Below are 10,000 nucleotides of genomic sequence, written 5' to 3'. Positions count from 1 at the left end.
AATGCCACTCTTTCGGGGCTCAACCAGGAGTCCAGAATAAACGTTTTCATGAGTGTTGACCTCCCGCAGTAGAGTTGAATTTTGATTTTTACATATGAATGTGCGTCAGGTCTCTGCAAGGATGGCCTAGAACCATATCACCCTGAATGCGCCTGATCTCGGAAGCTAAGCAGCGTCGAGCCTGGTTAGTACTTGGATGGGAGACTGCCTGGGAATACCAGGTGTTGTAGGCTTTTGCATTTTCGTATCTGGATGGGTCGCGTTTTACTCTTCAATTCACCCAGTCAGTTCACCTGCCAATTGCACGCGGATATGGTGTACTGCATTGGGATCAAGATTTTCTTGTAAAATACCGTTTAATGCCACTCTTTCGGGGCTCAACCAGGAGTCCAGAATAAACGTTTTCATGAGTGTTGACCTCCGGCAGTAGAGTTGAATCTTGATTTTAACATATGAATGTGCGTCAGGTCTCTGCAAGTATGGCCTACGACAATATAACCCTGAATGCGCCCGATCTCGTCTGATCTCGGAAGCTAAGCAGGGTCGAGTCTGGTTAGTACTTGGATGGGAGACTGCCTGGGAATACTAGGTGTTGTAGGCTTTTGCATTTTCGTATCTGGATGGGTCGCGTTTTACTCTTCAATTCACCCAGTCAGTTCACCTGCCAATTGCACGCGGATATGGTGTACTGCATTGGGATCAAGATTTTCTTGTAAAAGACCGTTTAATGCCACTCTTTCGGGGCTCAACCAGGAGTCCAGAATAAACGTTTTTATGAGTGTTGACCTCCCCCAGTAAAGTTTAATCTTGATTTTTACATATGAATGTGCGTCAGGTCTCTGCAAGCTAGGCCTACGACCATATCACCCTGAATGCGCCCGATCTTGTCTGATCTCGGAAGCTAAGCTGGGTCGAGCCTGGTTAGTACTTGGATGGGAGACTGCCTGGGAATACCAGGTGTTGTAGGCTTTTGCATTTTCGTATCCGGATGGGTCGCGTTTTACTCTTCAATTCACCCAGTCAGTTCACCTGCTAATTGCACGCGGATATGGTGTACTGCATTGGGATCAAGATTTTCTTGTAAAAGACGATTCAATGCCACTCTTTCGGGGCTCAACCAGGAGTCCAGAATAAACGTTTTCATGAGTGTTGACCTCCCGCAGTAGAGTTGAATCTTGATTTTAACATATGAATGTGCGTCAGGTCTCTGCAAGTATGGCCTACGACCATATCACCCTGAATGCGCCCGATCTCGTCTGATCTCGGAAGCTAAGCAGGGTCGAGCCTGGTTAGGACTTGGATGGGAGACTGCCTGCAAATACCAGGTGTTGTAGGCTTTTGCATTTTCGTATCTGGATGGGTCGCGTTTTACTCTTCAATTCACCCAGTCAGTTCACCTGCCAATTGCACGCGGATATGGTGTACTGCATTGGGATCAAGATTTTATTGTAAAAGACCGTTTAATGCCACTCTTTCGGGGCTCAACCAGGAGTCCAGAATAAACGTTTTCATGAGTGTTGACCTCCCGCAGTAAAGTTGAATCTTGATTTTTACATATGAATGTGCGTCAGGTCTCTGCAAGTATGGCCTACGACCATATCACCCTGAATGCGCCCGATCTCGTCTGATCTTGGAAGCTAAGCAGGGTCGAGCCAGGGTAGTACTTGGATGGGAGACTGCCTGGGAATACCAGGTGTTGTAGGCTTTTGCATTTTCGTATCTGGATGGGTCGCGTTTAACTCTTCAATTCACCCAGTCAGTTCAACTGCCAATTGCACGCGGATATGGTGTACTGCATTGGGATCAAGATTTTCTTGTAAAATACCTTTTAATGCCACTCTTTCGGGGCTCAACCAGGAGTCCAGAATAAACGTTTTCATGAGTGTTGACCTCCGGCAGTAGAGTTGAATCTTGATTTTAACATATGAATGTGCGTCAGGTCTCTGCAAGTATGGCCTACGACAATATCACCCTGAATGCGCCTGATCTCGGAAGCTAAGCAGGGTCGAGCCTGGTAAGTACTTGGATGGAAGACTGCCTGGGAATACCAGGTGTTGTAGGCTTTTGCATTTTCGTATCTGGATGGGTCGCGTTTTACTCTTCAATTCACCCAGTCAGTTCACCTGCCAATTGCACGCGGATATGGTGTACTGCATTGGGATCAAGATTGTCTTGTTTAAGACCGTTTAATGCCACTCTTTCGGGGCTCAACCAGGAGTCCAGAATAAACGTTTTCATGAGTGTTGACCTCCGGCAGTAGAGTTGAATCTTGATTTTTACAAATGAATGTGCGTCAGGTCTCTGCAAGTATGGCCTGCGATTATATCACCCTGAATGCCCCTGATCTTGGAAGCTAAGCAGGGTCGAGCCTGGTTAGTACTAGGATGGGAGACTGCCTGGGAATACCAGGTGTTGTAGGCTTTTGCATTTTCGCATCTGGATGGGTCGTGTTTTACTCTTCAATTCACCCAGTCAGTTCACCTGCCAATTGCACGTGGATATGGTGTACTACATTGGGATCAATATTTTTTTGTAAAAGACCGTTTAATGCCACTCTTTCGGGGCTCAACCAGGAGTCCAGAATAAATGTTTTCATGAGTGTTGACCTCCCGCAGTAGAGTTGAATTTTGATTTTTACATATGAATGTGCGTCAGGTCTCTGCAAGTATGGCCTAGAACCATATCACCCTGAATGCGCCTGATCTCGGAAGCTAAGCAGGGTCGTGCCTGGTTAGTACTGGTGTAATGCGGGCGTAAAGGGCTTGGCGGATGTGACGTCATGTGGGGGAGGAGTCAGGGTCACGTGAGAGGGAGATGGTATAGCGGTGAGACAGGAAGAGATCGGGGCAGTCGGGCGAGGGAAGAGTGGAGACCGCGTTGGGTGGTCGCCGTGCCCTCAGCCTGGTGGCTGAGGGGCTCGGTGACAGCGCCAGCCAGCGGGATGGAAGAGAGTTGGTTGGAGACTGGACGAGGGTGAGGCCAGGGAGGGCGAAAGCTGGGAGCAGCGACAGCAGCCGGAGAGGCTGCGTGTGGGAGACAGCAGCGAGGCTGCTAGGGGCTACAGCAGCCGGGGGCTGCAGAGCAAGAGGGCTACGGGAGCGACAGCAGCCGGAGGGGCTGCGTGTGGGAGACAGCAGCGAGGCTGCTAGGGGCTACAGCAGCCGGGGGCTGCAGAGCAAGAGGGCTACGGGAGCGACAGCAGCCGGAGGGGCTGCGTGTGGGGGAACAGCAGCAAGGCTGCTAAGGAGCTACGGGAGTGACGGAGACCAACAGCGGGGCTGTTGGCGGTGACGGGAGCGACAGCGAAGTCGGCACCGTGTGGAAGGAGCCAGATAAAGGACAGCCGTGTGGGAAACAGAAACGAACCCGAATAAAGGACACCAGACCAGATACTGTGGTCGAGTCCATTTATTACACTTGGATGGGAGACTGCCTGGGAATGCCAGGTGTTGTAGGCTTTTGCATTTTCGTATCTGGATGGGTCGCGTTTTACTCTTCAATTCACCCAGTCAGTTCACCTGCCAATTGCACGCGGATATGGTGTACTGCATTGGGATCAAGATTTTCTTGTAAAATACCGTTTAATGCCACTCTTTCGGGGCTCAACCAGGAGTCCAGAATAAACGTTTTCATGAGTGTTGACCTCCTGCAGTAGAGTTGAATCTTGATTTTAACATATGAATGTGCGTCAGGTCTCTTCAAGTATGGCCTACGACAATATCACCTTGAATGCGCCCGATCTCGTCTGATCTCGGAAGCTAAGCAGGGTCGAACCTGGTAAGTACTTGGATGGAAGACTGCCAGGGAATACCAGGTGTTGTAGGCTTTTGCATTTTCGTATCTGGATGGGTCGCGTTTTACTCTTCAATTCACCCAGTCAGTTCACCTGCCAATTGCACGCGGATATGGTGTACTGCATTGGGATCAAGATTTTTTTGTAAAAGACCGTTTAATGCCACTCTTTCGGGGCTCAACCAGGAGTCAAGAATAAATGTTTTCATGAGTGTTGACCTCCCGCAGTAGAGTTGAATTTTGATTTTTACATATGAATGTGCGTCAGGTCTCTGCAAGTATGGCCTAGAACCATATCACCCTGAATGCGCCTGATCTTGGAAGCTAAGCAGGGTCGAGCCTGGTTAGTACTTGGATGGGAGACTGCCTGGGAATACCAGGTGTTGTAGGCTTTTGCATTTTCGTATCTGGATGGGTCGCGTTTTACTCTTCAATTCACCCAGCCAGTTCACCTGCTAATTGCACGCGGATATGGTGTACTGCATTGGGATCAAGATTTTCTTGTAAAAGACGATTTAATGCCACTCTTTCGGGGCTCAACCTGGAGTCCAGAATAAACGTTTTCATGAGTGTTGACCTCCCGCAGTAGAGTTGAATCTTGATTTTTACATGTGAATGTGCGTCAGGTTTCTGCAAGTATGGCCTACGACCATATCACCCTGAATGCGCCTGATCTCGTCTGCGCTCGGAAGCTAAGCAGGGTCGAGCCAGGGTAGTACTTGGATGGGAGACTGCCTGGGAATACCAGGTGTTGTAGGCTTTTGCATTTTCGTATCTGGATGGGTCGCGTTTTACTCTTCAATTCACCCAGTCAGTTCACCTGCCAATTGCACGTGGATATGGTGTACTGAATTGGGATCAAGATTTTATTGTAAAAGACCGTTTAATTCCACTCTTTCGGGGCTCAACCAGGAGTCCAGAATAAACGTTTTCATGAGTGTTGACCTCCCGCAGTAGAGTTGAATTTTGATTTTTACATATGAATGTGCGTCAGGTCTCTGCAAGTATGGCCTACGACAATATCACCCTGAATGCGCCCGATCTCGTCTGATCTCGGAAGCTAAGCAGGGTCGAGCCTGGTAAGTACTTGGATGGAAGACTGCCTGGGAATACCAGGTGTTGTAGGCTTTTGCATTTTCGTATCTGGATGGGTCGCGTTTTACTCTTCAATTCACCCAGTCAGTTCACCTGCCAATTGCACGCGGATGTGGTGTACTGCATTGGGATCAAGATTTTTTTGTAAAAGACCGTTTAATGCCACTCTTTCGGGGCTCAACCAGGAGTCCAGAATAAACGTTTTCATGAGTGTTGACCTCCCGCAGTAGAGTTGAATTTTGATTTTTACATATGAATGTGCGTCAGGTCTCTGCAAGTATGGCCTAGAACCATATCACCCTGAATGCGCCTGATCTCAGAAGCTAAGCAGGGTCGAGCCTGGTTAGTACTTGGATGGGAGACTGCCTGGGAATACCAGGTGTTGTAGGCTTTTGCATTTTCGTATCTGGATGGGTCGCGTTTTACTCTTCAATTCACCCAGTCAGTTCACCTGCCAATTGCACGTGGATATGGTGTACTGAATTGGGATCAAGATTTTATTGTAAAAGACCGTTTAATGCCACTCTTTCGGGGCTCAACCAGGAGTCCAGAATAAACGTTTTCATGAGTGTTGACCTCCCGCAGTAGAGTTGAATTTTGATTTTTACATATGAATGTGCGTCAGGTCTCTGCAAGTATGGCCTACGACAATATCACCCTGAATGCGCCCGATCTCGTCTGATCTCGGAAGCTAAGCAGGGTCGAGCCTGGTAAGTACTTGGATGGAAGACTGCCTGGGAATACCAGGTGTTGTAGGCTTTTGCATTTTCGTATCTGGATGGGTCGCGTTTTACTCTTCAATTCACCCAGTCAGTTCACCTGCCAATTGCACGCGGATGTGGTGTACTGCATTGGGATCAAGATTTTTTTGTAAAAGACCGTTTAATGCCACTCTTTCGGGGCTCAACCAGGAGTCCAGAATAAACGTTTTCATGAGTGTTGACCTCCCGCAGTAGAGTTGAATTTTGATTTTTACATATGAATGTGCGTCAGGTCTCTGCAAGTATGGCCTAGAACCATATCACCCTGAATGCGCCTGATCTCAGAAGCTAAGCAGGGTCGAGCCTGGTTAGTATTTGGATGGGAGACTGCCTGGGAATACCAGGTGTTGTAGGCTTTTGCATTTTCGTATCTGGATGGGTCGCGTTTTACTCTTCAATTCACCCAGTCAGTTCACCTGCCAATTGCACGTGGATATGGTGTACTGCATTGGGATCAAGATTTTATTGTAAAAGACTGTTTAATGCCACTCTTTCGGGGCTCAACCAGGAGTCCAGAATAAACGTTTTCATGAGTGTTGACCTCCCGCAGTAGAGTTGAATTTTGATTTTTACATATGAATGTGCGTCAGATCTCTGCAAGGATGGCCTAGAACCATATCACCCTGAATGCGCCTGATCTCGGAAGCTAAGCAGCGTCGAGCCTGGTTAGTACTTGGATGGGAGACTGCCTGGGAATACCAGGTGTTGTAGGCTTTTGCATTTTCGTATCTGGATGGGTCGCGTTTTACTCTTCAATTCACCCAGTCAGTTCACCTGCCAATTGCACGCGGATATGGTGTACTGCATTGGGATCAAGATTTTCTTGTAAAATACCGTTTAATGCCACTCTTTCGGGGCTCAACCAGGAGTCCAGAATAAACGTTTTCATGAGTGTTGACCTCCGGCAGTAGAGTTGAATCTTGATTTTAACATATGAATGTGCGTCAGGTCTCTGCAAGTATGGCCTACGACAATATAACCCTGAATGCGCCCGATCTCGTCTGATCTCGGAAGCTAAGCAGGGTCGAGTCTGGTTAGTACTTGGATGGGAGACTGCCTGGGAATACTAGGTGTTGTAGGCTTTTGCATTTTCGTATCTGGATGGGTCGCGTTTTACTCTTCAATTCACCCAGTCAGTTCACCTGCCAATTGCACGCGGATATGGTGTACTGCATTGGGATCAAGATTTTCTTGTAAAAGACCGTTTAATGCCACTCTTTCGGGGCTCAACCAGGAGTCCAGAATAAACGTTTTTATGAGTGTTGACCTCCCCCAGTAAAGTTTAATCTTGATTTTTACATATGAATGTGCGTCAGGTCTCTGCAAGCTAGGCCTACGACCATATCACCCTGAATGCGCCCGATCTCGTCTGATCTCGGAAGCTAAGCTGGGTCGAGCCTGGTTAGTACTTGGATGGGAGACTGCCTGGGAATACCAGGTGTTGTAGGCTTTTGCATTTTCGTATCTGGATGGGTCGCGTTTTACTCTTCAATTCACCCAGTCAGTTCACCTGCTAATTGCACGCGGATATGGTGTACTGCATTGGGATCAAGATTTTCTTGTAAAAGACGATTCAATGCCACTCTTTCGGGGCTCAACCAGGAGTCCAGAATAAACGTTTTCATGAGTGTTGACCTCCCGCAGTAGAGTTGAATCTTGATTTTTACATATGAATGTGCGTCAGGTCTCTGCAAGTATGGCCTACGACCATATCACCCTGAATGCACCCGATATCGTCTGATCTCGGAAGCTAAGCAGGGTTGAGCCTGGTTAGTACTTGGATGGGAGACTGCCTGGGAATACCAGGTGTTGTAGGCTTTTGCATTTTTGTATCTGGATGGGTCGCGTTTTACTCTTCAATTCACCCAGTCAGTTCACCTGCCAATTGCAGGCGGATATGGTGTACTGCATTGGGATCAAGATGTTCTTGTAAAAGACCGTTTAATGCCACTCTTTCGGGGCTCAACCAGGAGTCCAGAATAAACGTTTTCATGAGTGTTGACCTCCCGCAGTAGAGTTGAATCTTGATTTTAACATATGAATGTGCGTCAGGTCTCTGCAAGTATGGCCTACGACCATATCACCCTGAATGCGCCCGATCTCGTCTGATCTCGGAAGCTAAGCAGGGTCGAGCCTGGTTAGGACTTGGATGGGAGACTGCCTGGGAATACCAGGTGTTGTAGGCTTTTGCATTTTCGTATCTGGATGGGTCGCGTTTTACTCTTCAATTCACCCAGTCAGTTCACCTGCCAATTGCACGCGGATATGGTGTACTGCATTGGGATCAAGATTTTATTGTAAAAGACCGTTTAATGCCACTCTTTCGGGGCTCAACCAGGAGTCCAGAATAAACGTTTTCATGAGTGTTGACCTCCCGCAGTAAAGTTGAATCTTGATTTTTACATATGAATGTGCGTCAGGTCTCTGCAAGTATGGCCTACGACCATATCACCCTGAATGCGCCCGATCTCGTCTGATCTTGGAAGCTAAGCAGGGTCGAGCCAGGGTAGTACTTGGATGGGAGACTGCCTGGGAATACCAGGTGTTGTAGGCTTTTGCATTTTCGTATCTGGATGGGTCGCGTTTTACTCTTCAATTCACCCAGTCAGTTCACCTGCCAATTGCACGCGGATATGGTGTACGGCATTGGGATCAAGATTTTCTTGTAAAATACCTTTTAATGCCACTCTTTCGGGGCTCAACCAGGAGTCCAGAATAAACGTTTTCATGAGTGTTGACCTCCGGCAGTAGAGTTGAATCTTGATTTTAACATATGAATGTGCGTCAGGTCTCTGCAAGTATGGCCTACGACAATATCACCCTGAATGCGCCTGATCTCGGAAGCTAAGCAGGGTCGAGCCTGGTAAGTACTTGGATGGAAGACTGCCTGGGAATACCAGGTGTTGTAGGCTTTTGCATTTTCGTATCTGGATGGGTCGCGTTTTACTCTTCAATTCACCCAGTCAGTTCACCTGCCAATTGCACGCGGATATGGTGTACTGCATTGGGATCAAGATTGTCTTGTTTAAGACCGTTTAATGCCACTCTTTCGGGGCTCAACCAGGAGTCCAGAATAAACGTTTTCATGAGTGTTGACCTCCGGCAGTAGAGTTGAATCTTGATTTTTACAAATGAATGTGCGTCAGGTCTCTGCAAGTATGGCCTGCGATTATATCACCCTGAATGCCCCTGATCTTGGAAGCTAAGCAGGGTCGAGCCTGGTTAGTAGTAGGATGGGAGACTGCCTGGGAATACCAGGTGTTGTAGGCTTTTGCATTTTCGCATCTGGATGGGTCGTGTTTTACTCTTCAATTCACCCAGTCAGTTCACCTGCCAATTGCACGTGGATATGGTGTACTACATTGGGATCAATATTTTTTTCTAAAAGACCGTTTAATGCCACTCTTTCGGGGCTCAACCAGGAGTCCAGAATAAATGTTTTCATGAGTGTTGACCTCCCGCAGTAGAGTTGAATTTTGATTTTTACATATGAATGTGCGTCAGGTCTCTGCAAGTATGGCCTAGAACCATATCACCCTGAATGCGCCTGATCTCGGAAGCTAAGCAGGGTCGTGCCTGGTTAGTACTGGTGTAATGCGGGCGTAAAGGGCTTGGCGGATGTGACGTCATGTGGGGGAGGAGTCAGGGTCACGTGAGAGGGAGATGGTATAGCGGTGAGACAGGAAGAGATCGGGGCAGTCGGGCGAGGGAAGAGTGGAGACCGCGTTGGGTGGTCGCCGTGCCCTCAGCCTGGTGGCTGAGGGGCTCGGTGACAGCGCCAGCCAGCGGGATGGAAGAGAGTTGGTTGGAGACTGGACGAGGGTGAGGCCAGGGAGGGCGAAAGCTGGGAGCAGCGACAGCAGCCGGAGAGGCTGCGTGTGGGAGACAGCAGCGAGGCTGCTAGGGGCTACAGCAGCCGGGGGCTGCAGAGCAAGAGGGCTACGGGAGCGACAGCAGCCGGAGGGGCTGCGTGTGGGAGACAGCAGCGAGGCTGCTAGGGGCTACAGCAGCCGGGGGCTGCAGAGCAAGAGGGCTACGGGAGCGACAGCAGCCGGAGGGGCTGCGTGTGGGAGACAGCAGCGAGGCTGCTAGGGGCTACAGCAGCCGGGGGCTGCAGAGCAAGAGGGCTACGGGAGCGACAGCAGCCGGAGGGGCTGCGTGTGGGGGAACAGCAGCAAGGCTGCTAAGGAGCTACGGGAGTGACGGAGACCAACAGCGGGGCTGTTGGCGGTGACGGGAGCGACAGCGAAGTCGGCACCGTGTGGAAGGAGCCAGATAAAGGACAGCCGTGTGGGAAACAGAAACGAACCCGAATAAAGGACACCAGACCAGATACTGTGGTCGAGTCCATT

The 10,000-nt window shown here is 49.1% G+C and overlaps 13 non-coding genes and 9 pseudogenes across 13 annotated transcripts; all 22 read left to right on the top strand.

Moving 5' to 3' along the window:
- Window positions 1-124: 124 nt before the first annotated feature.
- Window positions 125-233, top strand: LOC144940047 (5S ribosomal RNA; annotated as a pseudogene).
- Window positions 234-482: 249 nt separating this feature from the next.
- LOC144939464 (5S ribosomal RNA) lies at window positions 483-601 on the top strand. Its single transcript, XR_013638640.1, has one exon. It is a non-coding gene; the product is annotated as a 5S ribosomal RNA (ribosomal RNA).
- A 249-nt stretch (window positions 602-850) lies between these two features.
- On the top strand, window positions 851-969 carry LOC144938939 (5S ribosomal RNA). Its single transcript, XR_013638144.1, has one exon. It is a non-coding gene; the product is annotated as a 5S ribosomal RNA (ribosomal RNA).
- A 249-nt stretch (window positions 970-1,218) lies between these two features.
- LOC144939407 (5S ribosomal RNA) lies at window positions 1,219-1,337 on the top strand. Its single transcript, XR_013638587.1, has one exon. It is a non-coding gene; the product is annotated as a 5S ribosomal RNA (ribosomal RNA).
- Window positions 1,338-1,586: 249 nt separating this feature from the next.
- Window positions 1,587-1,705, top strand: LOC144940426 (5S ribosomal RNA). The gene has a single exon (XR_013638997.1). It is a non-coding gene; the product is annotated as a 5S ribosomal RNA (ribosomal RNA).
- A 249-nt stretch (window positions 1,706-1,954) lies between these two features.
- On the top strand, window positions 1,955-2,063 carry LOC144939982 (5S ribosomal RNA; annotated as a pseudogene).
- Window positions 2,064-2,312: 249 nt separating this feature from the next.
- On the top strand, window positions 2,313-2,421 carry LOC144940057 (5S ribosomal RNA; annotated as a pseudogene).
- Window positions 2,422-3,707: 1,286 nt separating this feature from the next.
- On the top strand, window positions 3,708-3,826 carry LOC144939372 (5S ribosomal RNA). The gene has a single exon (XR_013638554.1). It is a non-coding gene; the product is annotated as a 5S ribosomal RNA (ribosomal RNA).
- Window positions 3,827-4,075: 249 nt separating this feature from the next.
- Window positions 4,076-4,184, top strand: LOC144940012 (5S ribosomal RNA; annotated as a pseudogene).
- A 249-nt stretch (window positions 4,185-4,433) lies between these two features.
- On the top strand, window positions 4,434-4,552 carry LOC144938899 (5S ribosomal RNA). The gene has a single exon (XR_013638105.1). It is a non-coding gene; the product is annotated as a 5S ribosomal RNA (ribosomal RNA).
- Window positions 4,553-4,801: 249 nt separating this feature from the next.
- On the top strand, window positions 4,802-4,920 carry LOC144938878 (5S ribosomal RNA). Its single transcript, XR_013638085.1, has one exon. It is a non-coding gene; the product is annotated as a 5S ribosomal RNA (ribosomal RNA).
- A 249-nt stretch (window positions 4,921-5,169) lies between these two features.
- LOC144939793 (5S ribosomal RNA) lies at window positions 5,170-5,278 on the top strand (annotated as a pseudogene).
- Window positions 5,279-5,527: 249 nt separating this feature from the next.
- LOC144938877 (5S ribosomal RNA) lies at window positions 5,528-5,646 on the top strand. Its single transcript, XR_013638084.1, has one exon. It is a non-coding gene; the product is annotated as a 5S ribosomal RNA (ribosomal RNA).
- Window positions 5,647-5,895: 249 nt separating this feature from the next.
- Window positions 5,896-6,004, top strand: LOC144939933 (5S ribosomal RNA; annotated as a pseudogene).
- Window positions 6,005-6,253: 249 nt separating this feature from the next.
- Window positions 6,254-6,362, top strand: LOC144940046 (5S ribosomal RNA; annotated as a pseudogene).
- A 249-nt stretch (window positions 6,363-6,611) lies between these two features.
- On the top strand, window positions 6,612-6,730 carry LOC144939463 (5S ribosomal RNA). Its single transcript, XR_013638639.1, has one exon. It is a non-coding gene; the product is annotated as a 5S ribosomal RNA (ribosomal RNA).
- Window positions 6,731-6,979: 249 nt separating this feature from the next.
- LOC144940453 (5S ribosomal RNA) lies at window positions 6,980-7,098 on the top strand. Its single transcript, XR_013639022.1, has one exon. It is a non-coding gene; the product is annotated as a 5S ribosomal RNA (ribosomal RNA).
- Window positions 7,099-7,347: 249 nt separating this feature from the next.
- Window positions 7,348-7,466, top strand: LOC144940538 (5S ribosomal RNA). Its single transcript, XR_013639104.1, has one exon. It is a non-coding gene; the product is annotated as a 5S ribosomal RNA (ribosomal RNA).
- Window positions 7,467-7,715: 249 nt separating this feature from the next.
- On the top strand, window positions 7,716-7,834 carry LOC144938921 (5S ribosomal RNA). Its single transcript, XR_013638127.1, has one exon. It is a non-coding gene; the product is annotated as a 5S ribosomal RNA (ribosomal RNA).
- Window positions 7,835-8,083: 249 nt separating this feature from the next.
- LOC144940425 (5S ribosomal RNA) lies at window positions 8,084-8,202 on the top strand. Its single transcript, XR_013638996.1, has one exon. It is a non-coding gene; the product is annotated as a 5S ribosomal RNA (ribosomal RNA).
- A 249-nt stretch (window positions 8,203-8,451) lies between these two features.
- On the top strand, window positions 8,452-8,560 carry LOC144939981 (5S ribosomal RNA; annotated as a pseudogene).
- Window positions 8,561-8,809: 249 nt separating this feature from the next.
- LOC144940124 (5S ribosomal RNA) lies at window positions 8,810-8,918 on the top strand (annotated as a pseudogene).
- The last annotated feature ends 1,082 nt before the right edge of the window (window positions 8,919-10,000 follow it).

Source organism: Lampetra fluviatilis, chromosome 22, assembly GCF_964198595.1.
Source record: "Lampetra fluviatilis chromosome 22, kcLamFluv1.1, whole genome shotgun sequence".
NCBI lineage: Eukaryota > Metazoa > Chordata > Hyperoartia > Petromyzontiformes > Petromyzontidae > Lampetra > Lampetra fluviatilis.
The sequence above is the reverse complement of the archived record's forward strand: the minus strand, read 5'-3'. Positions and strand labels throughout refer to the sequence as shown.